At 37.6% G+C, this 27653-nt stretch overlaps 1 protein-coding gene across 1 annotated transcript in view; it reads left to right on the forward strand.

The window, feature by feature from the left end:
* The first annotated feature begins 2675 nt into the window (after positions 1-2675).
* AKAP6 (A-kinase anchoring protein 6) overlaps positions 2676-27653 on the forward strand; it is a 253013-nt gene continuing 228035 nt past the window's right edge. The window contains exon 1 of the mRNA XM_056493936.1: positions 2676-2828. The gene's annotated coding sequence lies outside the window, so the exon portion shown is untranslated. The remainder of the gene's footprint in view (positions 2829-27653) is intronic.

The raw sequence follows: 27653 nt of genomic DNA on the forward strand, positions 1-27653 counted from the left end.
TTGGAAACCTACTTGTGATACTTCAAAATGATCAAGGTATTTGTTTGGTAATAGGGTAGATTGGGCTCTCTCTCTGCCCCTCCTGTTCCACTGCATTGTAAGGAACCGAAAACAATTTTAAAGATTAAGTCTAGAAGATCTGTCAGTCCTGAGTTGGTTGAATAAAAAGAGCTTCATTTTTTTTTTTCCCTTGTTAAAAAAAAAAAAAGATTCAAAGCATCCAGCTGTCTTCCTCTAGATCTGCAAATTTAATTAGGAGGTTACAGAGTTTTTGGGTGCTACCTTTTGCATTCATAAGGTAGAAATTCCTTTTAGCGTCTTATGGTTGCAGTCCTCTGTGTAAAGCCACAGTAGGACCATTAGACTTGTGCAACAAATACTTAGTTTACACCCAGCCTGGCACATTCCTGTTGTAGCTGTCTTGCACCCAATCTGACATGTGTCTTGGCTCATGAGAAATCATTTTTTGGGAAAAATTAACAGCAAGCTGATATTTTAAAAATAGCAAATATTCAAAAGTCAGGAAAAACATTGTAATTTTATCTTCATTTACATATCATTTGCATATGTGAATAAACAAACACACAGCCTATAGTTAGCAGTAAGTAGGCAGAAGTTTTTGTAAAAAATGGTCTGATACTTTCCCTGTTCTTGCCTGACCTCCCTCCCTCTCCATCCTCTGTGTCCATATTGGCCATGCTGCTGCTTCACTGAGGTGGGGCTGGCCCAGGGTGTGCTGCTCTGATGTGCCCACCCCACCTCTTTCATTTCCCAGTGTTTGGGAACCAAGACTGAGCTGATGGGCCTGAGCCACAGCCCTGGAATCAATTACATTATGACTCCTGGCTTGCCATAATGATGTTTCTGAATCTCCTCATTTTCCTAAGAAAAATAATAGCTCACTGCCTCTTTTTTTTCAACTCTGTTTCCATAGCAATAAAGGTAGTAGAAATAATATCAAATAGCAATTAACAAAATAGGAATAGTTCCTTGAAGGAAAACTTTAGGAACTCATGTTTGAACAGAATGGATGCAGCACACCACAAGCTATGCTAACTTACAATGACATACCTTATTTTTCATGTCAATCTAACACAAATCAAATTTCAATCATATTGTCCCCTGCTAAATTGTGAATTACATTCTCCAAGACCTAAGGAATTTTTAAACATTTGGAAATCTAGAGCTATAGCTCTTTTGTGAGTAACTCATCATTATAGATCACTAGACTGGATTTGATAGAGTCAGTTGGAGAGCTTTGTGTTGTCTAGAATGACATAGGATTAGAGAGAGAAACTGTCAAATGCTGTCAAGCCAGCACTAATTAGGGAGTCTGGCATTTCCTAGATTTATGGAGAGACATTATTTAATTCATTAATTAAAAGGTATCAAAGTCTCTACTTGCTTTCAAAGGTGGTTGGTGGCTAATTATTTCCTATGGCTTTGGAAAACAAGAATAAAAATTTGTACTCACAGGCTAAAATTTAATGGACTAAAGGATTTTAGAGAGGGGCATGCATATTGAACACTATTGGACATCTTCAGGGTATTGGGGCTTCTTCCTTCAAGTTGGGCTTTTGTTTTACTCTGAGCTTCAGTTTATCAACTGTGTAGGGTCCAGCCTTTTGTGTACTTTCTTTCCTACCATGTAGAAAGGGATTTTCATGGCTAGAGAAAGCAGTTTTTGCCAGAAACTTTTCTTATCCAAATAGAACTGGCAAGTGGCCAAAAATGTGCTGGTGGTTCTTTAGTTGTGAATTTTAATTTCCAGGCAGCTCCTTTTAGTACTTGTTCACACAGCCTTTGCATCTCTCCTCACTCTCTGAAGAGAGGATGTGAGAGGTTCCTGGTGCAGGAGGCTCAGCCTGCTGCCCCATGCCTTCACAAAGGTTACAGGGAGGGTCTCTCTGCTCTTCCTGGAGGCTGGCAGCAGTGTGGCCCACTGGGCACCAGCAGCAGATTGCCCACAGCTTCCAAAATCTTCGCTCATCTCTCTGTCTGATGGGCAGATGAAAGGCAGGCTACTCAGCATGCAGAGGGCAGTGCAGTTTGTCCTGCAGCTGAAAAATGATAAGGAGATTTTTACTTGGTTGTCTAGAAACTTCTTTACCCTCTCCTGAATAAAAAGCCACCCCCCTGCCATTAAAAAAAAAAACAAAAAACTCATTGTCATTCATTCAGTGTTAAATCTGCTCATTTTGAAGTATCAAGTGTTTTTCCCTAGCAACAAGATTTTTCTTGTAAGTGACAGATTGGGTGTAGGAGCAGGGTGGGGCAGGGTGAAAATATATATTTCTTAAAATACTGTTCAATAACTACTGTCTTTAGAGCCTTAGTGTTAAAATCATGCTACTGACTTTATTTTTATTTTTATTTTAAGCAAGGTTCCCCAACATAACCAAATTTGACTTATAAAATTTGTTCTTAAATTGACACACATGATATTAAGTTTGAACTATAGAAATAATGTATAGCTCATACATCTGAATCCTGTATCACCACATAGGGATAATTTGTTTAAAATATCCCTTAACAACAGGCACTACTACCATGGATCCTAAACCCCGTGGCTCTGTACTTTAAAAGGCTGTTTGCATTTTGTCTGTTTCTTTAAAGGGCTTCCGTATTGTCTCGGACTCCCCTGGAAATGCAGTAAGGATTCCTATCACATCTCGGTTGCCATAGCAACAGCAGCCTTTCCCATAATGAGCTGCATCATCTGAACTGATGTCACAGCATCATGCAGCAGGTCACACAAGGCACCTCCTAGTATTGCATCTTACAGATGTGCCGTAAACATCAAAAGGGGATGGTCTGAGCAGGACATGGTAAGTTGCAAAATATTGTGCTGTTCTTAATTGCAGGGTTGTTTTTTCCTGTTTTATAAGGCTCCCCTAATGTGAGTGTGTGGGTTTTGCCTTGTAGAAGTCATTTTGAAGAAAGATGCTGCGTGTCTAAATATTATTTTCAGGCAGACAGGCTGAGACAAAGGCCTACAGAAAATGCTTTCAGTCTGAATGTTTAGAATTGCCTTTGCATTTGTGATAATAGCCTGAATATTTGAAGAGAATGTGTTTAAATTTCACAATCCAATTAAAGTGGCTACTGTCTGATTTGTTTAAATGGGAAGAATAGCTGTTTTCAATTCTAATGCTATAAACATAGCTTGCTCCTTTCCCTGTTTCTTCATTTAAGCACTCCTATTATGTTTAGTTCCTCTTTGAACCTATTTTATCTCAATAGCATGAACATCACCTATTTACTTTCATTGGCCTTCCACAGTATGATAGCACAGAAAATACAGTGCTGAACAAGCAACTGGACCAGTATTGATTTTAAACATGGTTCAGTACTGTCCTATTTCTACTGGTATTCTTAAAAAAGCAAAACATAGATTTCATTGTAAAACAATAACCAAATATTTTGAAAGAACAGTAGCTTTTAGCTCTTCTACTGCTTGACTTTCTTTGACTCTGTTTTTTAAACTATAATATGAATTTAGTGAATTTTAGATCTATCTTTTACTGGGAGGAAAACAAGCTTTTTTTTTCTGCTGCAACTGCAGTAAAAGGTGTAGCTGAAGATTCAAGCATTCTGAGGGGGTTTGCTATGAATAAAATAATAGAAATAATTTAAAAGGTTTCCACTTCTATCCAGGGAGGAAAACACTTATCTTTTATATTTAGAAAGCTGTTTAAAATCTGTCTATAGTATTTAGTAATTCTTTACACTGTCCAATATTTGTTTGTTGTATTAAGGTCTTGCTTCTGAAGGCTAGGTTTATTTTGCTTAACTTCAGGTTAATCTTGCTGGATGGTGTATAACAACATTATTGTTTGATTTTCCATGTTTGAAATATTGCCTTTCAGCTGCTTGCTATTAGAAGAGAAGAAAAGACCAGACACATGTCATTTTAATTGATCAATATGTCCACTAGGAATTAGGGAGTGGTCTCTGGCTCTGTTTCTCCCTGTGCACTTTATATTTTAAAAGTGCAGCAAGGAAAAAATAACCATTAATTCTGTAGTGATATCAATATTTATTGTGGGGTTAGGCCCCTTATATTTGATAAAGCAGTAAATATAATAAGATCTTTGTAGGGGTGTGTATGATAGTCTTGTTTGGCACAAGCTGGAATAATTACAGTCTGTACAGAATCATGTATGGTTTTTTCAGCATGGTCTGGGTATATCTGTTGGGTTTTTTCCCCACTGCAAAGCACAAAGCAAATGACTGTAAATTAATTATTAGAATGATGTTTTATTCATTTGAGATGCATTTTACAGCATGAAAGTAGTGGTCTCCTGCACTTGCTGTGTTCCCATCAGGCAAACTCGGAAGGGATGAGTTAGCAGGAGGATGGGGGTAGGGCAGGACAGCTGATATCTGCCTGGTGTCAGAATCAGAGGTGTGAAGAGAGCTGGTGAGCAATGCCTTCAACTGCAACTTTAGGGATCTTAAAAGAACAGGTAAAAAGACATGGAAATGAGATATTTCTGGTTTAAGCATCATGCTTTTATTATCATCAATAATAATAAATGTATTTTCTTAGCTTTTTAAAGTGACTTGATTGCAACTAGAATTTCTCGGATCAGTGCTAAAACTGAGGGAAAATGTACTGGGTAAAAAAGAACAACTTTTAATGATATTAATGGAGGCATGACCTACTAAGAAGTCTCTGGTGAACAATTTTTTGTTCCCCCTAATAATATTACAAACCATGCTGTTTTTTAAAACAAGCTGTTACTCTCTATTCCTCACATTTCTCACAGCATTGTTTGCCCTGGGAAACACCAGCTAATAATGGAGCTGTGATGACACTACTTGATTCTTGGTAATCTTGGCTAATTCTGACTCCTGCTGAATACTTTGGTTATAGAGTGCTTCCTGCTAATTTTTGTTTGGGCCCAAGTGTTGCACTGAGATCTGCATGTGGAAAAGTATGGAGTGATGAAGAGCAAGTCTGGTTGCCTGAGTCAGAGCATGACCCAATGTAGGAGCACTAAAGGTATAATACAATTCTGCTTGCTGTTGAGGCAGATTCATAAGTGGTACGAGTGAGGCAGCATTTGACAGTGTGAAAATTGTTTTGCTTTCAGCTTTGTGACACAGCTGGCCTTACACCAGTACAGAAGGCAAGATGTTTTGTAAATACATGTATTCTTCCCTGAAGTAGCTGGATTTGGACAGTTAATGTGAAGGCCAGAGCTCTTCTGTATATGCAGAATCATACTGACGTGGAGCTGGAGATGGGCGTGTGCTGTGAACTGAAGGGATGTTATGTTCAATCTTCACTTTGCTCTGAAGGGTTTTATTATATCATCAGTTAAGTAGTTCTTACATAGCTTAGCACTCAATGCAGGGAGAAACAGAAGCTTGGTTCTTCCCAAAGCAGCTGTAGGAGCTGATGATGAAACCTGGCCACAGCAATGGAAGCTGGTACAATTTGAACACTTTGCAGAGTTTACATTTTACCATACAACAATGCAAAACCTACCTAGAGGGGATCAGAGTGTGCCCTCAATGGAAGGAATTTTCTTATCCTCTACAGAGGAGTTGAGGGAAACCTATACTCTGAAATTTCTCATTTGTAGGTCAGGTTACAGTAGAACAGTGGGTGGGTGTCCTGTGCCTCCCACCTCTGACAGGTCAGGAATGAAGCTGTGTTCAGGAACTCATCTCTGAAAGTCTAGTCAAAGGAGGTCTGTCTCAGAAGTGCTCAGGTATTGATTAGAATTGGTAGCATTTCCACAAATATTTTCTTCAAAATAATTGAGGAATTAGAAATAATTTTAAGAATACCCATGCCATGTTCTAGTCTACTTGCACCCTTCTGTAAAAGTCACTGCTGCATTGTGAAAGAAATAGTGACAAAATTCTGGGCTTGATTTTTTTTTTTTTTTTCTTTTTTTTTAATTTTTTTTTCTCTTTTTTTCCTTTTCCCCTGGTCTCTGAGTGCTCTTACCTTCATGGAGGGGCAGAATTTCTGAAGTTCCAGAGTTGCTTTTAAAAAAAAAAAATCATGTGTATTAAAAGATAGCATGTTTCTGTGTTGAAATACTATATTTTGTTTTCTAAGTATGACTCATGTTTTATAATGAAATTTATTTACATTTTGTAATGGGACATTATACTGGTGTTGCTGGGACAAAATTAGTGATACATGGATGAAAAGATGACATCAAGAAATCAACTTGCAACTAATTTATGTGTGAATAATATTTCTGTGGACTGGACAGGGTAAAGGTGGCTTTTGTTTTTCCTTTTCTCTCAAAACAGACACTCATTAAAGCAGATTCTAGCTGCAGAAAATAAAGTTGTATATATGCCCCTAAAATGAGTCACTCAGACTGGGCAAAGTCTTTGCTTGGAAAGCAAGGAATCAATGGAAAAGCTGAGCTGGATGGGGAGCCAAAGGGAGCCTAGACTAGTGAGGGAACAGGACACAGAGGCGATGAAAGTGGCAATGGACGGGCATCATATCTGACAGCACTGTCATGGTCCCCAATCCTCCTGAAAAGGCAGCTTCCATCCTGGGCTTCCCAGCCTCTGGGGACTTTGGAAGAGGGCAAGACAGACCTCAGCTGTGTTTCTAACCCTAACAAGCTGTTGCTGTAGTAATTTTCTGTTTTGTCAGTATTTAAAGGCTACCTGTCCCTTACTTGCTGTGCAGGCATGTATGCTGTTTGATTTGTCCTCTTGGACAAAGACCTGTGGAGTATTGTTTCTCATACTCAGTTTTATATCTTGTATCTTCTGTAGATTTAAATATAAAAGCATCTATCCCCTCCACTTCATATCCATTAAAAAAAAACCTGCTAAAAATGTGTAATAGAAATCTTTCAACTAGTTTGGTATGGCCATGTTTATGTATATATAATGTCAGAAGGGTCATCACAAAAATCCCTATTTGAGTATCAAAATGTGCACTCCTGAAGCAAAACTTTTCTTATTTTTAAAAAGCCTTCAGAAAAGCTTTGATTCTGAGGAAAAGAGAGAATAAATTAAAAAACAATCCAGCTAGCTCTTCCCTTCCTGTTTGGTGTATGCAAGACAGGTTTCAAATATCTGGACTCCTGAGTGCTTTGAATCCCAGCAAGGCTGACTCAGCTTTTCATCTCTCCAAGGTCAAAAAATTCAGCTCCGTGTAGTTTGCAATGTCTGGCACTTTCAGACAGGATGTTTCTAGCCAGGAATACTCTCTGCTCTGTGTGAACTCTCAGTTCTTGTGGCACGTGTCAGATGCAGACTTGGCCAAAATGCTGGTGCCTTCTGCTTGTCCAGAGTTCAGTGTAAAGAATGTCTTCTAAGGTGCCTGGAAGGGAAGATAACTTGTAAATATGAGGAGTGTCCCCCAGCCTGAAGGGTAATCTTTGTGTTGAGGAGAGTATCAGCCTCAAAGTCAAGGGTGGGGAATGAGCACTGTGAACTGTATTGACACCTCCTGACCTTTGCCAGCCCAGTGGTTTCTGGAATGGTAGGAGCACTCAGGGAAAGCAGCTGGCTCTGGAAGATGGGCTGTTCTGTAGGGTGAGCAGTAGAAAGGCTCCAAGAAGGGGAACCACCTGTCCCTTGGGGCAGCAGGCACAGGAATTGCCCCAGCACTGCTGGTGCTCCACATCCAGCTACTTCCTCAGAGACCCAAAGTGTACTAAACGTTTGGCTGAAATGGGCATTCTGTTTGGCAAAGAGGTCTTTAAAGTGATGGTGATTTCAATGAGGAAACAGCACTATAAAATACTTTTCTCAGCCTCCATGGTACAGTGTCTTATGGGAGCTGACACAGAAAGATAGCTTTTGTTAGCATGAGGTTGTACTAAAAGAACCCCTAGCATTTGACTGAGGAAGCACCAACTGCAGTAATTCTGCTTTCAGTCTTACTGCACACCTTTTGTATATGTTTTTTTGTCTTTCCAGAGGTGCCCTGTACTGATTCTCTTGCAAGTTCAATGCTGTCACACTTTCAGGATTAGGATGCAGACATAAAGTTGCTTCATGTGCTGTCAAATACTAATATCAATTTTTTGCCAGCTTGGTGTGTGGATAAAATGAAGAATGCTAGTATCTGAGTACATAAAAGTTTGTTTGTTTTCTGTGTGAGTTTTTGCAGCATTTTCCCCTTGGTCTAAAAGCTTATAGCTGATTCTCTGCTTCAGTCTTAAAGTGCATCCCATGAAACCTCCATAAGTTTTCCTTGCAGGTTATCTTAACTTGCAGTTGTGTTCAGCTCCTCTCAATCCCATCATGTGTTGACTTCTATGTCTTACTTTCTCCTCCCAGCTTGCTGTTCCTGAATTGTATGCCTGTAATTCCTCTCTTCTACAAAGTTGTCATTCTTTTCTTATTTTAATCCCTTTGAAAAATTTTACATTTCTTTTGGACAGTTGCTAGAAAGTTCATGAACGTTTAGATGCAGAAAACTTGTGGGACTTCAGGGTTATTACTATGTTTTAAAATAACAAAATTCAGATCTCTACTGGATCTTGGATAGAACCCTTACAGTGCTAGGAGCTGTAAAGACACCTGAGAAACAGCCAAATCTTTTCTGACTTGTTTGCCTTGATTTTCAGCTTAAATTGAGGCACATAATTTTTTCTCACTTTTCTAGATATTTTCTTATAAGGGATAAGTAATAAGCCCAAGTTTCTTGGACAACCTCTGGCAGACCTGGGAGAAAAAGCTATTTTTCCTGTTGCTTGTGTAGAACTTAAAAAATATATAGTATTTTTATCTGCCTTTGTATTTTCTTGTTTGTGCTTTCTGTTTTCTGAGGTTGGTTGTATTTTATGGTGCATGGTTTTATTGGATAAAGCTGACCTTTTAGTGGAGATGCATTGTGAACTTTCAAGGGATCTAAGGCAAAAATAAGATTGTTAGCTGCTACAAACTAGGCTGCAAATTAACACAAGAAGCTTGGAGCATTCTAGTTTTTAAAAGAGGAGTGTCTGCTTATCATAGTGTTTTAGACAAACCTTGACTGTATTGATTAAAATGAAACAAAAAGCTGCACCTTTGTGTGTTTGATTTGCAACAGAAAGGAAAAAGTTCTGTGCACTTCTTGGTCTAAACCTTACAGCACAACAAAACCCCACATTTGTTTTGAAAGTTTTAAGTTTTAAGAGCATTTCCTTTATTGGCTAGATAAGTGCTCCTCCTTTGTTTAACAGATTGCTGTGACAAAATATTCTCTGCCAAGCCAGAAATACAACAAAACATGTCTGCAAAACAGATAAAAGAACCCCAATATACTTACCAACTGAAATATTATGCTCATTAGGTAGAAAACTGGAAAGTAAGGACAGATGCCTTTTTTGTATTATATGGTACAACATTAGATGTTGGTAACCAAGCCCACCAAGAAATGCTGTTGAACAATGAATTCTAATTTTTCCTTTCAGTTATATTTTTATATATATAATAAGTTTTTGACAGGTATTTATTTGAGAGACTGGTAGAACATGTACAATGAACACAAACTGAAAAGAAAGGTGCTTGATATTGTCAAGTCTGAGGGCTGTATAAAATTGTTTTTCAACTGATATTGCAAAATGAACCTTAAAGAAACTAAAACAAAATATTAGTTAATGATGAAAAAACTAACGAAAAACTCTTCTTGATAGTTTTCTTCATAAGAAACTGTAATTCAGAGCTGAGTGCTATTGATGGAATAACTATGGTCTGTTGAGAATGTTTTCAAATAAGGACATCTTTCAAAGCTGTTGCATTAAGCTACTCCAGGCTGCTTACAATTTTCAAGTGTATTAGATCTTGCTTAGAAACAACTTTTCCTGCTGAAGAGGCCAATTCCCTGGCCAAGGCTGTGCTAGCTGGGATGTGTCCTTCCTGTACTTTAAGCTGCACAGCTAGTCTCCTAAAACATACCATTTAAAAAGGATAATAAATCAAATTTCAATTGCTAAAAAGCCCTCCCCTTAAAACCCACAGCTTCAGCTAGCAAAGCCTGCTCTGTCAGATTTCAGCTTGTCTGCTCTGTTGCTAAGGCAATGACACAGCAGATATGTAAGTTGCCATTTTAAGGGTCAGCTATTAAAATGTGCAGGGTTTATTCTATAGATCCTTAATGTCATCTAGACTTACTGCTTCTCAAAATTTCATCCTAGTGTTTTACTAGGTCATTAACAGCAGCAAGCTGTTTTTGATGTAGTTATGCACAGATAACCTTTGAAAATAATTAGGGGATTTTGGGTTTTCTTGTATCTGGAGAAGGAGGAATCTGAAGATGCTCTGAGTGTGATGTATAAACAGTGTATCAGCAATAATGGTGCTGCTTCCAAAGAAAAGAATTTTAACCCCTGAAGTGCTTTGCACCTGCTTGCAATGCAGCAGCTTTCCAAAGTAAACTTTTAAATAAATAAATTTGTATTTCTGTGAATTACACTGGAAACTTCTTAATTATTCCTTCTGTTCCACTTTGTTAGGTCATTTTGAATTGCATTGTAAGTTCAGTTTCATTTGCTGGTCCCACCTATGCAATTGCTTTTTTTTTTTTTTTTTGCTATAACTTGTAAAGTCACTTCAATCAAGAGAGATAAATTCCCCTCAGTCTGTTGTTCCTGCTCTTGTTTGGCAATATGTAGAATTGTTTGTCAGCATCTTGAGGCCCTGAATGGTGAGTTCTTAGAACACTGGTGTTTAATTAGTATTTGTTTGAGTAAAGATCCTAGGTGTTCTACCTCCTGTGCTTGTCATGCAAATGTACTGAAACAAGTATAAGGAATTCCTGGGTTTACATTTTAGTGTAGAAGGATAGAGAACACAAGCTGGTCAGAGAAGTTATACAGCACAAGAAAGTAGTGGCCTGTGATTCTTGAATGAAGGAGACTGGGAGCTGTTTCTGGTTGTGATGCTAAATGTGCCCCTTGCTTGTCACCTGTGGAATGGACATAAGGACATTGATTCCCTTTGCAAGCCACTCTGGGCATGTGCTGGGTGGCACCACTGCCCATTTAACTTCACTCACAGGGACACAGGTCAGCAGCAGGTACCAGAGAGAATGGTGCCAGGGAGCATGGCTGAATAAAAGATGTGTGGGATGGAAAATGCAGTGGTAAAACCTACAGGAAGGAAACCAGCTTTGGGGATTTTGGTCTGAGGTAAAAGATTGCACAGTAGAACATTTATTAAATTAATCAAATTCTCTGTGGTTTTGGGAGCACAAAATTACATTTATAAGTAGTGTATACCAGACTATTGAGCCTGCTGAATTGAAAATATCAGCTTAATTCTAGAATTAAGCTTGAAATAACCAAGCAAATATCTCTGGCTGAGTTGAAGTGACTTCCACATAGACAGAGAGGCAGCACCACCTGGTCTGTAAAGCTTGAGGTAACATGTGCATGTGATTCTACTTAAAGAGGAGTTGCTGCTTTTTGTGAAAGGGGGACCTGCCATGCTTTTGCATCATCTCCAAGGGCTCCTTTCCAAAATTAGAGATTGGTAAGAGTTGTTCTACAAGATGCTGTCTTCTCAGTCTTTGCAGACTCATCAAAACACCAGTTGTTCATCTTCATGAAACTTTATTGCCTTGGTTTTGTTCAGAGAGCACACAACCCAAAACAGCTGTTGACAGATGGATATGCATTAAAATGAGATGTAAGGTACATGGGACTAACATCTGCTCTGAATTAGGCAGTCCCCTGGGTTGTGGAGATATTTCTCTTTCCAGTCTAATAAATATTTATTTTTGAAACCAGAATAGCTGTGTGAAGTAAGCTAAGGGTGTATATTTCCAATTAACGTGCCAATAGCTCAGGGAAGAGGGACATAGCAAGAAAGGCACTTTATAAGTGACAAAGAGTAAAAGTAGACCTCAGATTAACCTCCATTGTTTTCTGACTCCCAATATAATTTAGAATCCACTTCAGTTTTGTCTTAGTCCTCTATACTGGCATGTACCTCTGATTCCTATATTAATCTTTTGAATTATTAAAAATCAAATCTACAGATGTATTCAATATGTAAATTAAACAAGCTAGTCTGCTAAACTCAGCACCTAAAATTAGTATTAGTTATATATGAACTCCAACATGTTTTCTTGAACTTTTTTGAAAGGTTTAGAAATTGAGTTTTGTATTTCTCTGTGTTCTGGCTGTTAATTGTTGATGGATTCTTTTAATCTGAATAATACCTCATGGTTTTAACTCATTCTTATTAAATGCAGGCTATGGACAGCCACTACTTAAGCAAAAGTATGCAGATAACATTTTTAAATTTTTCAGTTGCTTTCATTGGTATGGGAGAACCACAGGGAAGGCAGAGGTTATAGAAGATCACAACAAACCTTCAGCCCGTGAAATGATATTTCCCCCAGCTATATCCAACCTGAAAATTACACAGTCTGAAAGTGAAATTTGATACCACTTGGAGCTAGGAAAAATGCCAGCTTGGCAAGGCTTAGAGGTTTTTTTTTGGTGTTTTTTTTTTTTTTTTTAATATTTTCCTAGACTGGAGGCGGCCTCAGGGACTATAATTAGCCTGTCTTGGGCTGATTAGTGTTGGGTACTTGAAGATCCTTGATCAGCAGAATAACAAGTCCTGACAGCCCTGTGGAAGAAATTCCAGCATTTCACCTCTCCCTGCAGGCAGCTGGAAAAAGAATCTTTGGGTAGAATAGATCCCTTTAAGAGAAAAATGGTGGATGTATTGAATACTTAGAGGTGGTTATCTCCTGGGCCAGGATGCACAGTGATTTATTCAGCCTTTCAAGTAATTTTACTGAAAGTGAGGAAATGCAGTCTGTGCCATAAGACTCTATTTAAGTTCTCCTTTTCTGATTGACAGTTCTAACTGCCAGCTGGGACACAAGCAGAAGGTAGATTTCTCTCTTCTTCTGAGAGACTTTCTAGTACATCACAGAATCCAAGTTAGATTCAAATGGGGTGGAAATGGTAATGTGTCAAACCCCAAAATTCTCTGCAGTGACCCTTTAGAAAGCTGATAAACATGTAAATATAGGGCAGATTATGGGTCAATTAGCAACTCTGTCATCTTGAGAGTCTAAAAAGCCCAATAATATTTTCAATCAGAGTATTATACTTTTTGAGTGGTAATGCAATACCAATAATATTGTTTTTCAGCATGAGGAATAACATTTTTAGAGATTATAGGAGTAGGTGTACAAGGTGGGAAAGGAGACTGGTATCAAATTATTCACTTGACACAGATGTGTGTTCACCAGGGATGTTGACTCCAAGTAACAAATCTAGAGCATATTGAAACACAGCATGGAAAATTTGATTGACACTCCCCCATCCCCCTAAAATCCAAGCTTCTGAGAGTGGTTTTTTTTTTTTTTTTTTTTTTTTTTTTTTTTAATTTTAAAAGAAGAGTGGGGGAGCTAACAAGGCATAATGGTACTTTAATGTCTCCCAGTGAGTAAATTCCTGCAGCAGTGATTAGGAGGAAGGGCTCAGAGCTCCCTTGGGAGCTGTGCAGAGACTGGGAGGAGCAGAGTCTGCAGCACAGCAGTGAGTGGGGCTTATTACCAGTGATGACATTACATGCTGATAAAATATACTTTGGAGTTGCTCCAAAATATCAGCATTAGGTTGTTGAAGCTGCCTTAGCACTTATTCCCTCTCACAATTGTTTCTCTGCTGCACCTATAACAGGTATGCTGCTGAATCTTGCCTCAGGTGCTGCTTAGCTCTTGCTACAGATCTAACTCAACTCCTGCTGACTTCTCATGTTTCACTTCTAATGGAAATATAAATCTGTAGGTCTTATTCAAGGCTTTCTGGGGTCATTAATAAGCTTCAGGCCCAATATCTTCCTGTGTTGTAGGTTTGTGGGTTTTTTTATCCCCCTCTCCCTGATTCTGTGATTTCCCCAAGGAAAGTGTCATGAAATTGAAAGAAACCCAGCTGACTTCTTGGAAGAAGTAAAAACATGAGAAATGTATGTACCTCATTTGAGATTGAAAGGTTTGATAAAGGGTTGTGGACTGTAAAGATTTGGGAATAATCTTGCTCCTTGGTTTCCTGCTAAAAAAAGAAAATGTTATTAGTTTTGTGTATAAAGTTCTGGTTGCTGTTATAGTGCTGTGAAGTACTAAAGTGTTTTTTGTGTACTGGAAAGCTGGTTATGATCTGAATACAAGTGATACTTTGCAGGTAGTTTTTCAACTAATTTTTAAAGAGGCTAACATGAGTATTTTGCCTTCTTGATAGATGGTAAAACAATCACACCAAATTTTATCCTGGCTTCAATTTTTGAAATATAGCTTTAAAAGGGTAAAGTAGCCAAAATCTTCAGGAATGCACCAGAAGCTTTAAAGAAGTGACTTTTTCTAAAAGGCCAAGTAAGGTATCTATGACTTGAAAGTAAGATAGAAAAAATTGCTTTTTATGTGGAGTGAGCTATAATGGTTGATAATGTCTTAGCATCTTATTGATTTTGTTTTGCTCTTATTTGAAATATAAAAAAATTCCTAGTACTGAATCTGAAAATCTGTTGTATAAGAAGCAGTGAATTCTTTCAACTAAAGCATGGTAGTAAACTTAAAATGTGAATTTATGGCAATTATTTGTGATAGCCCTAGGGGATTAAGTCCTATTTGATGACAAAGCAGGGATAACAGTGACAAAGTAGACAGGCAGTAAGAACATTAGGGTCAAAAATCACAGCTCCATCTGCTGATGTAATTCAACCTGATTTTGGAAAAAACCAACAGTGGTTATGGTAAATGCCAGGTCTTTTTTGTAGATCCTGGAAACAAATAATCCAAACACAGTAGTGTGATTCATTTTGGTATTAGTGTTGTATTTCTATGCTTGTTGCCATCAACATTGTCAGACAGACTTGTATGCAAAGTCATGCACAGGTGCACAAAAAAGTCCCAGGTGTCTCCTCCCAGCCCAGATGCCACTGTGCTGCCACCAGCCTGAGAGCAGACCTGCCAAGTTATGTACCAGGAACGTGGCAGGTTGTGAGAGGGTGTTAAGGATTTGTGCTCTGACCTCCTACGTGACCTATAACAAACCTTTTGTTTTTTGAGAAGTGGTCCTTGCTGCTAGAAATGTGGGGAGTGCTAAACCTGAGAGTCAATATCCTTTTGGGATGCTTAGGCAAACAGAAGGGACTTGGAAGTAAGAAAAGAATGTGCCCAGGGTGTGTTTGGGGTATCAGGAATTCCTGCTCCATGGGAAGGCAGCTGGGACCAGTCTGGCTGCTGAGAGTCAGAGTCTGCATGAAGCCTCAGAGAGGGGGCACAGAGCAAGAAGAGAGTGTGGCCAGAGCTACCTCAGGCAGCAGAGGGTGAAAATTGGGCTGCTGGAGGCTGAATGGGTTTGGTGAGGGTTACAGGAAGGGAGAAGGAGGTAACAGCTGAAATAAACAGGCCAGAGCTGCTGCTTAAAGACCCCACGGGCCTCAGCTCCTGTCAAATAACACAAACTCTGCAAACTCCTCTGTGGCCCTTTAATGGCTATGATGTTCTCTTTCAAATTGTATTTGGAATAAGGTTAAAGAGTTAAAAAATACAATATGAAAAAAAAAAAAAATCTACTGGCTTTATCCTGTATGGTTACAGCATGCAGAAAATGAATCAGCAGCAATTTAAGAATGCAGTAATAAATTTAACTTGGGCTAAGCAAGCTCATTTTTGAAATCCTTGGAGACTCTGCAGGATGCTTTAATAGGTCCTTTGTGATGTGGATATTTCCTCAGTTTAAAAACTGGACTAAATGGTTCCTTTTGCATAACTTAGGAAGGAACCTTCATACGGTAATGATTTTAGGGCACTGCTAAGCTAGACCAGATGTGGATGAATGGCTTAGCAGTGCAATGCTGCATATCCCATTACAAAGCTTTTTAGGTCTGTATCCTTACCCTCTTTGCAATAAGCTTGCAGTTAATGAGTAAGTCCTTAACACACAGTTATATGTCAAAAGAGGCTATAATAGTTCCACCACAGTTTTTGATCTCGTTGAGGAATCTCTGAAGTCAGACATTGATGGAATAAATTGACAGAATGTTCTGTAATTAGAAAAAACTTTGTGTATCATTGCCACCCAGAAAGATATTGTCCCCCTCTGTGTTTTGGGGTTAGAAGAGAACCATATTGAAACCATAAACTAGACTTATTTTCTGCCTGTAAAGAAGGAAACAGAGTAATGTAATGAGCTGCTAAATAAGGATTGAACTTTCTGGAATAGCAGCTGTAATCTTTTAAATATGAGCAGTTTTTGTCTAAAAATAAGACATTGATTTGCAGCAATTAAAACAATTCTTTTTCTTGTCTGCAATATCAAGAATAACAAAAGATAATTTACCAGTCTTTCTACTTGTTGATATTTAATAATGCAGAACAAAATGGTTCATTTTTCAGGAACCTGCAGTGATTATCTTGTCCAATTATCTGACTACTTCAAGGTCAGCCAGCATTTTGTCCAAATGCCTCTTAAACACCTACAGGCTTGGGGCATCAAACAGCAGCAGCTAAGAGGGCTGTTCCAGATGTTATCCAGATGTAGATTATATTTTAATATTTTAATACAATAATTAAAAATGGTTAAATTGATTAGGCTCACAAGCTCAGAGTGCTGAAGCCTTGGTTGTGTTAGGTGCTGGTCCTAGATTTGTAACTCACTCACAGTTGTCCATTTGTTTGTTTAGAGAGGTGTTTTGAGGTCAGAAATGTTACATGAACCCTTTGAAAATGAGATCATCCACTAAACATTGTGGAGGTGTTCAGTCAATTAACTGATGAAGCCTTAGTGCATCTGCTTTCTTCACCATTAATTTTGTCTACACATCAATGCTGCTTTATCATAGATAACTAGAACATAATTTAAGTAAATAGAGAAGAATATTATTAAAATCTGTTCCTTTAGAACATCTGTCACAAACAATAGATCTGTTCTATACTTACTTTAGCATCAGTCCACATAAAAAACAGCTTGTGTTATGATTTTAGAAAAAGAACTGTTCATAAACAAGGTATTTTTACTGACTTTACATTTAATATTTCAGATACTGCAAAGAATAGGCTGCTTGCCTCTGCAGAACAACAGACAATACCAATAGCTGTGCTACTTTCTGAAAATATCTATATCCTTCTAGCATGGCTCAATTTAATCAATGCTGACTTTGCCTTTTTTCCCCCCCACCATGATTATGAGATCATGATACTGAATTATGGTATCTTTAATAAATCCAAGCATAGTAAAATGCTATCTTTAAAATTGCACTGAAGGACTTAAATTAAAATTCTGGTCCAAGTTCTATTTTCTCTGTGTGAATCTAAATGAGAGCCACAATTTCTTATTTTTTCATTGTAGCACATAGGTTAGGGATTAATTTTTCGACCAGTTTGGGAGACAGTCTTAATGGGCAAGTGCTTTTCTTTTCTCAGGGAAATAATGCATTTTCTTCAGGAGTTTGAATATTCATGATTTTAAAAGTCTTCAAAAGGACATGTACTGACCTGGTACCAGCTTCTGGCAAGCTGAACTCTCCATAGACTGGAGTGAGACCCAGGAATTTTTTTTCAATACAATGTAATGGGCCAGAATTTAAAATTCTTTATGCCTTCTCAGGTAAAAAATTATTAGTGGAACAAGACTGCAAAAGCCACTTTGTTTCCCATAATTTATATTTTTCTGTGGTGAGATTACACAGCTTGTTCATGAAGTGATATGTAGCATAAATAAATAAATTTAGCATTATCCAGGACTTCATTATTTTTCTTTTAAATGTAAGAGATGAGAGTGGCCTTTTTCCTTTATTTTTCATGAAGTTGATGAAAACAAGTATTTCCACTAATTCTTTTTTGCCTTAATGAGTTTATTCTTTATTTTTTTTAAAAGGTGTTTGCATTCACACACATATGTATGGGAAATCATAAATTATTTTATTGCAAAGCATTATAAAGTTGTTGATCAAAATAATATTAAAATGAAAAAAGAGTAATTTATTGTAGATCTTTTCCTATTTCCAAAATTTGAAAACCTTTTAGAGGCATTCTAAAATTTGATCTACTTTATTCTGAGAATTGTAGGTACAAAGCTAATATAACATTTTGACAATGTTTTTTTGAAGTCTTGTTTGCCAGTAAGCTATTAGTTTAAAATTACAAATAAATTTTAAAGAATAAGTAAAGAGAATTTGCAATTAAAGGGACAGTTTCTGATGTTAAAGAGAGAAATTTATCAGTGTTGAAATGATAAAAAACTATGACAAGCTTGAAATTAATGGATTAAAGGATAATAACACAAAAAAGCAGCAAAAGCTGTAACACTGGCCATGTATTTAAAGTCTTTCAAGTTTTCTAATATGTCAGAAAAATAATCTCCCTAATCACATTAATTCCAAATTGTACGCAGTTCTAGAATGAAGTTTTCAGAATAAAAAAATTCAGATATAACAATAAATGAAATTTTAATAGTAAGAATAAAGCTAATATTAAATCTGACTCCCATTCCAGAGTCTTTCATTGACAGTTTCCTAAAGAAAATTGTGTAATATATAACAACAGAGTTAAAATCTAAGTGACAAATTGAAATGCAGCTAAAAATAGGTAGGTCGAAGGCTGCAGCTTTAATGTATAGGAAAAGATATTGGTCTTTTGGAGTTATTTGGTCTTCTCAAGCTTCTCAGAAGGCAAAAGAAACATTCCTGTGGCTAATATGTGGATTAGCCTTAGTGCTCACTTGGGCCTCAAAGCAATTTGTGATGTGAATTTCTGGGATGTTTTGTCCTACTTTGCTCTGCAGTTTGAAATTGTGAGGTACTCTGGGAACACATTCTTGTGGCTTTTCTGACATGACCCAAATGAAAAATTAAATACCAGAAAACACTGTTACACTTCTGGTGTCTGCTATCTATTGCCTGTAACACCACAACTTTCTTAAATCAGTGAAGCTAATTACCTGAGGAAACACTGTGCTGGTTACCAAGCCTAAGAATGTGTTTCTAAATTTGTGAACCCTTGAGGCTTTGATCAGACACTTGTGTTCACTGAACTTCAGTTCTCCTAAAATCAAAGTAGCAGACATAATTTCTGAGTGATTGGAAGTTAACTTAAAGCTAAAAACTAAAAAAATTATTTTTATTTTCACAACCCTTCCTTTTCATTCAAAAGTGCTCTTTAATTCCTTAAATTAAGAAGTGCTGGATACTGCCTAATGAATGAACACAGGAACAAAACAAACTGCTGTCTAGAATGAAAAACACTGGATAATTGAGTTAGTAGTCTAAATCTGTGAGTCATCTAGCACTTGATAACTTCTGGTACTGTTAGTAGGACTAATACAAATTTAGGTGCATTGCTTTTTATGAAAGTTTTATGGAAAATTAAGTTCTTTAGAGAATTTGGAGAAATGGATCAGCAGGAAGGATGTTTATTAATTTGTTCCTTAACTGTACAAATACTGAGTTGGGTTCCTTCAAAGCTTATATGAAGGCAAACTTGCAAAGGCCTGTACTCAAGCTTTGGCTGGTTGTTACTTGGTAGACCTATATTGAAATAAAAATCTGGTCTGTGTTTTAGCATTTTTTTAAAAGATGGACATCAGTGACTGCAAGGATATGAAGAATAATGCTCCACAGCTCCAAAAAACTATAGTGCATATCTTAAATCTTTTATCCTGGGACAAGACTGCTGCTGGCAATTCTATAATGAGAAGTGCACAATAAAAATCCTGAGACAACAATTAATGAACTTGATAGCTTTGCTCCATACAGCAATTGATGCAGAGAAGTCTGGCCACTGAAACAGGCTGCATTAGTGGATCACTCCACTAAATAAAGATAAGCAATTAATATATTTATATAAAAATAAAAACATAAAATAAATAAAATATATGTATCAATTTGACTTATTATTAGAGGAATCTGGCCACTTTTGGAGTAATCAAATTTACAAGCTGCTGTGTGATAGGGATGGCCAAGAGTGTCCACCTCAAAATTATCCATCTGCAGTGTCTACAAGCAGCTAAAATAATGATGAAAGGGATCTTGAAGATTAATAACCTTAGCTGAATATTTGCTATGGAATAATTTGCATTATCATAGCATCACTCATAAATTTGTATGAAACCATAATGTACTCGTATAAATATATGCCTGTACTTATTAAGGAGTTCTGGCATACTAAAAATCTTTCCTTGATTTCAAAATCTTTGCTTGATGAATGAGTTCATTTCAGGAGATCTCTCTCCATCTTCTCGTGGATGGGTGCTGATGCTGCATTTCCCTACCTCAAGTTTGGTCACTGGCAGATGGGAAATGGGTCAAACCCTCTCAGCAGCCATATGTTTGCTCCCAGTGGGAGCTGAAGGAAGAAAGGATTGATTTAATCCTTATTACTGCAAGAGCAGCCGTGTGTGAGGTGGATTTCTCTTAGGACCTTAAAATATTAATTCTAATTAAGGCAGAAAGTGAATTGGAAGAGGAATACAATGCAGTAACTCTGTGCATGCATTTCTACTCCATTGTGATGGGTACTTTGTGCTGCTGCCTGTTTGCTGTCCAGCAGCTGCTTCAGCATCTCCCTGGCTCACAGTTTGCTCAGCACTGCCTTTCCCCCCACTTATGGAAATAATGGGCACTGTGTTCTGCTGCAACCTCCTGCAGCACCTGCTCAGCTGCAGAGCAGCCCTGCCTGCTGTGCTGCTCCAGAAGCTGGTTTGACTCACTGGCAGCTCTCTCTGTAGCTCCTGCAGCAGTTTGCCTCTAAACACTCCCCTTTTCTTCAAGGCTTCTCCTTCCTTCTGCTGGCACACTCCTGTGGACATACCTTGTTCTGACTGGAGCAGAATTTTGTGAAAAGCAGTGTAATGATATTTTATTATTCTGTCTGAAGGTGGAAAAGATTTTTTTTCCCTTTCTTGAGTCCTAGAATAGAGAAAATACTAGCTTTCTATTTACTTGAGGTATAGGCTTAGGTTCTCTGCTCAGAAATGACTCAGCTGATTTAACTGCAGAACAGGATAAGAACTGATAAACAGAAATTAGGAACAATTAATCCAGAAGCAGGGCAAGGACCTTGCAGTAGCTAAAAAGAATTCTAGCAATAACTGAGGCGTCAATTACACTATAATGTGGCCAAAATGTCATATTCTTCAAGGTGCAGACTGAAAGAGGGAAGAGGTTTTCAGACTTTTTTTAAGTGTTCTATATTTTCTCATGACTTACACAGAGTTTAAGCTCTAAAAAGTCTTGTGAGTAGCAGAAGTATAAAAAAAACGTGCAGGTGAATCTTTCTGTCATGTCCTGTCAGAATTTGGTAGGTTTTCAGACCTGCAATACCAGAGGATTTAAAAAACTCTTGGTTAGAATAGTAGCATAGATAATAGTGGCCTTAATATGTTGACTTTTTCTTAAAATTACTCAGTTCTGGTCTTAATGTCAGCAACTGACATCAAGCTGTTTCTGTGCTTACTTTTATTCCCAGTCTTTTTTGAATACCTGGGAGGTAAGAGTGGAAAACTATAATTCTTCAAGGTTTAATGTCAACAGCAAAATGAGATTATAACAGAAGCAGGATTTGCTTTGTTATAATTTGGCTCCTACCTAGTTCTTCCCTTGCTATAAAAATTAATGCCTTCTGATTTTTCTCTCTGTCACTGCATTCCTGAAAAACTCTGAGCCATAAATCTGTCAGCAGAGTGGGTGTGGACACCAACCCCACATCTTTGCCTTCACTTGTTCTTGGAGCTGCTATTTCTTCACTACCTCTGCTTTCTCATCTACATGGGAAGGGAGATAAAGGGAAAGGGTCAAACCCCTGTTAGTGAGTCCTTGTTGTACTCCTTTGAATTTATAAGCCATAGCTTTTCCATGGGCATTCTGAAAAATTTTTTGTTTTAGTGTTGTTCAAAGAGGCATCCTCTGATAAGTATTTGCTGTTGCTTGACATTTTTGGGTAGAACTGCTGCTTTCTGATGCCTTTCCAAAGTCAAGAGCCCTACTGTTAGTCACTTTATGCATTTGTCCAGAATTTTCATGCATTTTTTTTTTTTCTTTCTGCTTGTGGGCAGCATGTCAGGGGGAGGACTTTCCAGGTCAAGCCTCTCAGTTGAAATGCCCTGTATGTAGAAATGTGTCTGAGTAGACTAGAATGTAAAAATCAAGCCAATGCAAGGCATTTCTAATTAAGAAGGGCAAAAAGAGGAAAGAGGAGAATGTAGCTGAGCTGGAGGGAGGGCTCATTGAATGCACTGGAGTGCTGTCAGCTCCCAAATCCTGAACTTGTACTGGAGCAGACTGAGGGCAAATCTCTCTGACTTACCTAGGGCTTAGACCTGAGTGTTTTTATTTGCTAGCACCAGACATGGTCTTTATTTATTTCACTCTTACTATTTCCCTTGTTTTTATAGGGACATTGGTGTAGACCAGCCACTAGGACTTTAATTACTGAGATACTTATGTACAACTTGCACTAGTCTAGAAACCAAAGTGGTGAAAATGCTGACAGCACATGTATATTTCTGATGTTGTTTGATAGCTACAGATACCATGATGGCAAACTAGGATGCTTTTTCTGTGCTTGAAATATGCTGTAATTCCATGGTGTTCAAACTGCAGACTGGATTCCACTCAGAGCAATGCCCTCTGACTCATCCAGAGAGCCAGGTGCTAGAAACCTCTGAGGGGGATGTGTGTGCAGGATTTGATTTGCAGCTTGAGCTGTGAGGCAGAATTGAGAAGCAAAGATCTGTGAATATTGTGTTAGGATTGGAAGGCTTAGAGGAACACCATGACTAAGACATTTGATCAGGATAGTTCACTGCTCTACTGGGAGAAGTATCCAGAAGCATTCCAGTGACAGGAGTGTGAGGCATGTTCTTCACTGTATATTTAGCCAGGAACAAGGTACAGTTGGAACCAAGGTTCAGTGAGGAGCAAGGTACAATCTGTTTGATTTGTTGAACCAGTTTTGCAACTGGAGCAAATCAGTGAAACTCCATTAACCTAATTGGGTCTGATGCTCAGCCTCAAGGGGCTTATGCGCTTTGTTTTGAGATTCTTCCTTTTCTTATGTATTTTTTCCTTCCCCCCCCTCAATTTACCTGGCAGGTTTGCAAAATTTAATGTAATGGCTATTTAACTTTCCTTCATCCAGTGGCTATTTTCTGACTGTGAAGAATAGGAATAAGTAGGTCACAGCAAAATACTTATGATTTGGAAACTATTGGACCTTTGTAAACTGTGCTCAGGTTAAAAAATACAATCTATCTAGTAGACAAGATATTGTCCTGTATGAGACCTATTTCTTTGTGTCTGGAAGGTCACATAAAGATACACATGCATTCATATTTATATGCAGGTGATTTTTTTCCCTTATATATCAGTGTAAAGTGGGGTGTAAGACCTTGATGAAAAAGTAATTTTTGACATGAAGTTTTCCAGATGGGTAAATACCTCAGGCTGGATTTTCTTCAGATTTCTTTTGGGAGAGGGAGACAGCACTTTTGCCAATGTAATATAGATTTGCTAGTAATAACAAAAACAAAGCAAAACAAAGCATGAGAATTTATTTAACTATTTTTTAATGAGTATTTCTTTAAGAATTGCTTCATTATCTTTAAAAATACTTTAAAAGCATACTCTAAAAGATGAACTTATTATTGGCAGGAGGCTTATTTTTGTCTTGCATGTTTTTTTGCTTCAATAGCCAGTCAGAAGATGATGTCTTGAAAAATTCTTTATGGGTCTGAGATTTACAGTTGGTTGCGGTTTACCATGCATTGCTTATTGGAATATCCAAGCGTAAATTTTGTATTCAACATGAAAATGGGAGCAGGAACATGGTCTTCCTCTTTTTTTTTTTTTTTTTTTTTTTTTTTTTTATGATTTCTTTACAGTTTTACAAGCATTTAAGAGATAAAGGGGATTTCCTAAAGGCTCATAAAAAGTGCAAGATATCTCATATCATAAAACACTGCTCTTGCTTCAGACTGCATGTATCATGACAACATTCAATTGTCAAAAATTGTCTATTTCCTTTTCAACTATAATACAGGTTCAAAATGATTTACCAATCATAGATTAAAAACCCTTATATGACTAGATTGCTTTATTTCCCCCAAAGCACCTTATAAAAAGATTACATCCCAAATTAGTTTTACATGCTGTATTTCACTGTCTACTTCCAACAAAATTTCAAAAATCAGATCCATTAAATATTAGTGAAGCATACACCTGCAGATGTTCTATGCAGTCCTGCTTAGCCTGAGCTCTTTAGTTCCCTTGCCCACTGTCTTGTCCAAAACAAATGGTGGATCATTTGGTTAATCATACAAAATTGCTCCCATTTTTCAAATTATGCTGTGCCTAAGAAAAGCCATGGGGATCTGTTCCCTTTGTGCTACTGAAGTGAATCAGAGAACAGCTTTGCCTACCAACTGTTATGTACCTAATTAACATCACAATGCAGTGTTGTAGTTCCAGTATTTATTACAGAAATCTTTCTCCCAAGACCCCAGATCAGTTTTTTCATCAGTTGTGATTGTTTGGTTATTGCTTTTTATGATGCTCATAAAAACAGCCACCCTTACTATCACTTTAAGTGTAAGTTACATGCGTTCAGGTCTTCAGTTTCATTTGACTCTGGTTGCTGCAAGCTACTGGAATATAAATTATAAAGATAAGATGCAATTGCATCAAAGCATGCCTTATTCATGCCTGAGTGAAGTGAAACACTGCTCGTTTGGGGGGCTGTTTTCTCTTCCTTTGGTGTGTTCACCATGTGCTATTTGTGACATGTCATCCTCTCTCATTTGATAGGAGTGCAGTTCAAAGGAAGACAGCTGGGACTTGTAAGAGATCACATGGTTTTGAGAGCATGGTGTGCCCGAAAATTACCAATTATGCAAAGTCTTGTATGCTTTCTCCTAAAGATTTACTGCAAAAATAGACCACTGTGTGTGTGCTGGTTTTCTGTGAATTTCAATGCACTTACCAGAAGTTTTGTCAAAACTATGTTAGTCAGTCTGCTGCTAATCTAAACAAACAGATTTGTGTATTTACTAGGAACAAACAAATTTGGTATCCTTTAATGTAATTTATATGAACAAGCATTAAGTTAATGCATGCAAAATATTTGCATGGACGGCTCCTTTCTCTTTTTTTGCAATATACCTCATTGTTCTCATCACTTGTGTAATTCTGTTACACAGCAGCACTGTGTAACACTGCAGAGGGTGCTCCATTCTGATATACTGTGGTCTCACCCTCAGCCTGTATTTTGGTTTCTTCCATTAATTTGTTAAAAAAAAAATAAATATGTATTTATATTTTTAGGATAACCTTCCTAAAGTAAGAAATATGAGGAACACAAAAGCTTTTAACTGGTCTTCACAGCTGGGTCATAAGACTGAGGACCAACCCCACATGTTATTACTTCAGAGATTTGCACTTGCAGGAAACAACTTCCATCCATTTCCTCCCTGCAGACCCTGCCTGCAGGCAGGCTGTCCCTGAGCTAGTGAGGGTCATGGAAGAACAGTTTAAACTGTGATTGGGATCTCTTTTCCTCCTCCCTGTGAAATCATCTCTCCCAAACAGCAGCTCCTATAGTTCTCTATCTGCAACTTGAGATCACTGACAGCTGGGTTTTATCCTTTCAGTAAAGAAGTTTGTTGCCCCATGCTCTGTTTCCAGGTGTCTACTATTACTATTTCCTTCACAGATTTTCTGCAACAAACATCACTTCTGCTTCCATTATGCTCTAGCCCATAATAATATGTTGAATATTCTTACTGCCACGTGGCAGCAATTTACCTTACATCTTGTGTTACCTGCTGTAGGTTACATGTGATGCTGCAGGGCAGTTTAGAGATGGAGTGAAGGTATTAGCAGACTGTGCTGGTGGATGTTCCTCTTGTGAACAAAGAGTCAGTCATTTTAAAAAAAGCCATTCCCCAGTCAGATGCATGGTGCTTATGCAGGACTAAAAAGCAGTTAAGCAAGAGTAAAGGTTATAAACAGACCCTTTACTGTGTCAGAGAACAGCTCAAAGAGGGCAGTGCTTCAGGAAGACCGTGACTTGGGCAGGTCACCTGTCAAGGTTACATTTTCTGGGCACTGAAGATGCCTTCCAGTATAAGGACTTGGAAAAATGCAAAGATACCCTAAAGGTTCTTTCTAGTTTTTGTTCCTCCTGAGCTATGAATCCCTTTGTTTGTCTTGAAGACAGATACAAATCTTTGAAGGCAGAAGAAAAATGGTTCTGGGTGGTATTATTTTTAGTTGTTCAGATGTACCTAAAGTGCTATCTTTGGAGCACTGCTCACATTGTGCTTCTATTGATTTTCAATATTTTCTTTTAAAAAAGCAACCACCCTTCACCCTGCCCTTGCATAAATATTGCATAAGTCATTTATGTAGATGTAAGTTAAATATGAAGAGCAGAAGTAAAAAAATCACAAACTCCAAACAGCTTCTCACCAGACCCTATCTCTGTCATGATATGGATTTTTGTTTCTGTGAGCAACATGGGGAAAAAAAATCTGGGTTTAATGCTTGAAAACAACCTGACAAATGTCAGTGAAATCTTTTAAAGGAGCAAAAGATCTTTTGGAAGGCACATAGATGGAGCAATAGGCTACAGCTGCAGCTTTGGGGAAGGTATTGTCAGGAGTTTTATTTTTCCTTGCTGTGGACCAATAAATATTCTTTCCTTAAGATCTTGTGAAATGTGCAATTCTTGCCTTAGCAGCATGCTCCTAATTAGGCTTGTCATCTGATCATATGAAGTTTCTCAGTCACATTCACACTTGTCATGAGTTATTAAAAGATGCTTCTGACTTGTGTCCTTCTCTACCTGCATTTAAAAAGCATTCTTTCATTTTTTCTGTTTCACAGAAAATCATGAGCCTTTTTTTTTTTTTTTTTTCTGTCCCTGTGCTAAGCATGGTGACTGGTATAGAGAAATTACTGGGTTAGTCTACACTTATAACCTGAAAGCAGAAAGAAAGTTTCTTAGTATCAGATTCTAGCTTTGGAGAATTTGATTAAGTAATAATGGCTGACTCTGGCCTTAAAAAAAACATTTTAAATATGTATTTTTCATCCTCCTATTTTCCCATTCGGTGCAAGGCTTGGTAATGCTTACTCACAAATCATGCAGAGTTGAGCATAACATTAAGGGGGTTTTGAAAAAGTAAAAAATGTATCTGCTTTTTTGAAAAGGTTAATAGCAAAACCATCCAGCATGTAACAGCACTATTGAGAACCAGAAAAGGAGCAGGGTGGTGTTGTTTGAGTTCAATATGTAGCCTGAAAAATTAATAGCATCAAATTAAACTCCAGCTGCATGGAGGAATAACATGTATTTGATGTAGTTGAACATAGTAAACAAGAATCTTTTTAAACTGTAAAACCCTCCAAACCAAAACCTGCATGACATAAAGCTGTAATTAAAACATGACCTCACATGTTTCCCCCAGTTCAAATACCTCTCTCTTCAGACACTTCTGGCTTTGCATTTAGCCAATTATTTTTTCTGCCTTGGAATAAGAGATGATGACTTCACACCATGTACAGATAGTCTTAGTAGAGAAATAATTGGGGTCATCTTGCAGAAAAATGTACTAAGCATGAGATGCACTCAAATTTCATGCTGCAATCTAGTCCTTTTTGTTTAAGATATCAATTTTACCTTGGGAATGAGTACAGATCTTCAGTCT

This window comes from Oenanthe melanoleuca, chromosome 5 (assembly GCF_029582105.1).
Source record: "Oenanthe melanoleuca isolate GR-GAL-2019-014 chromosome 5, OMel1.0, whole genome shotgun sequence".
Classification (NCBI taxonomy): domain Eukaryota; kingdom Metazoa; phylum Chordata; class Aves; order Passeriformes; family Muscicapidae; genus Oenanthe; species Oenanthe melanoleuca.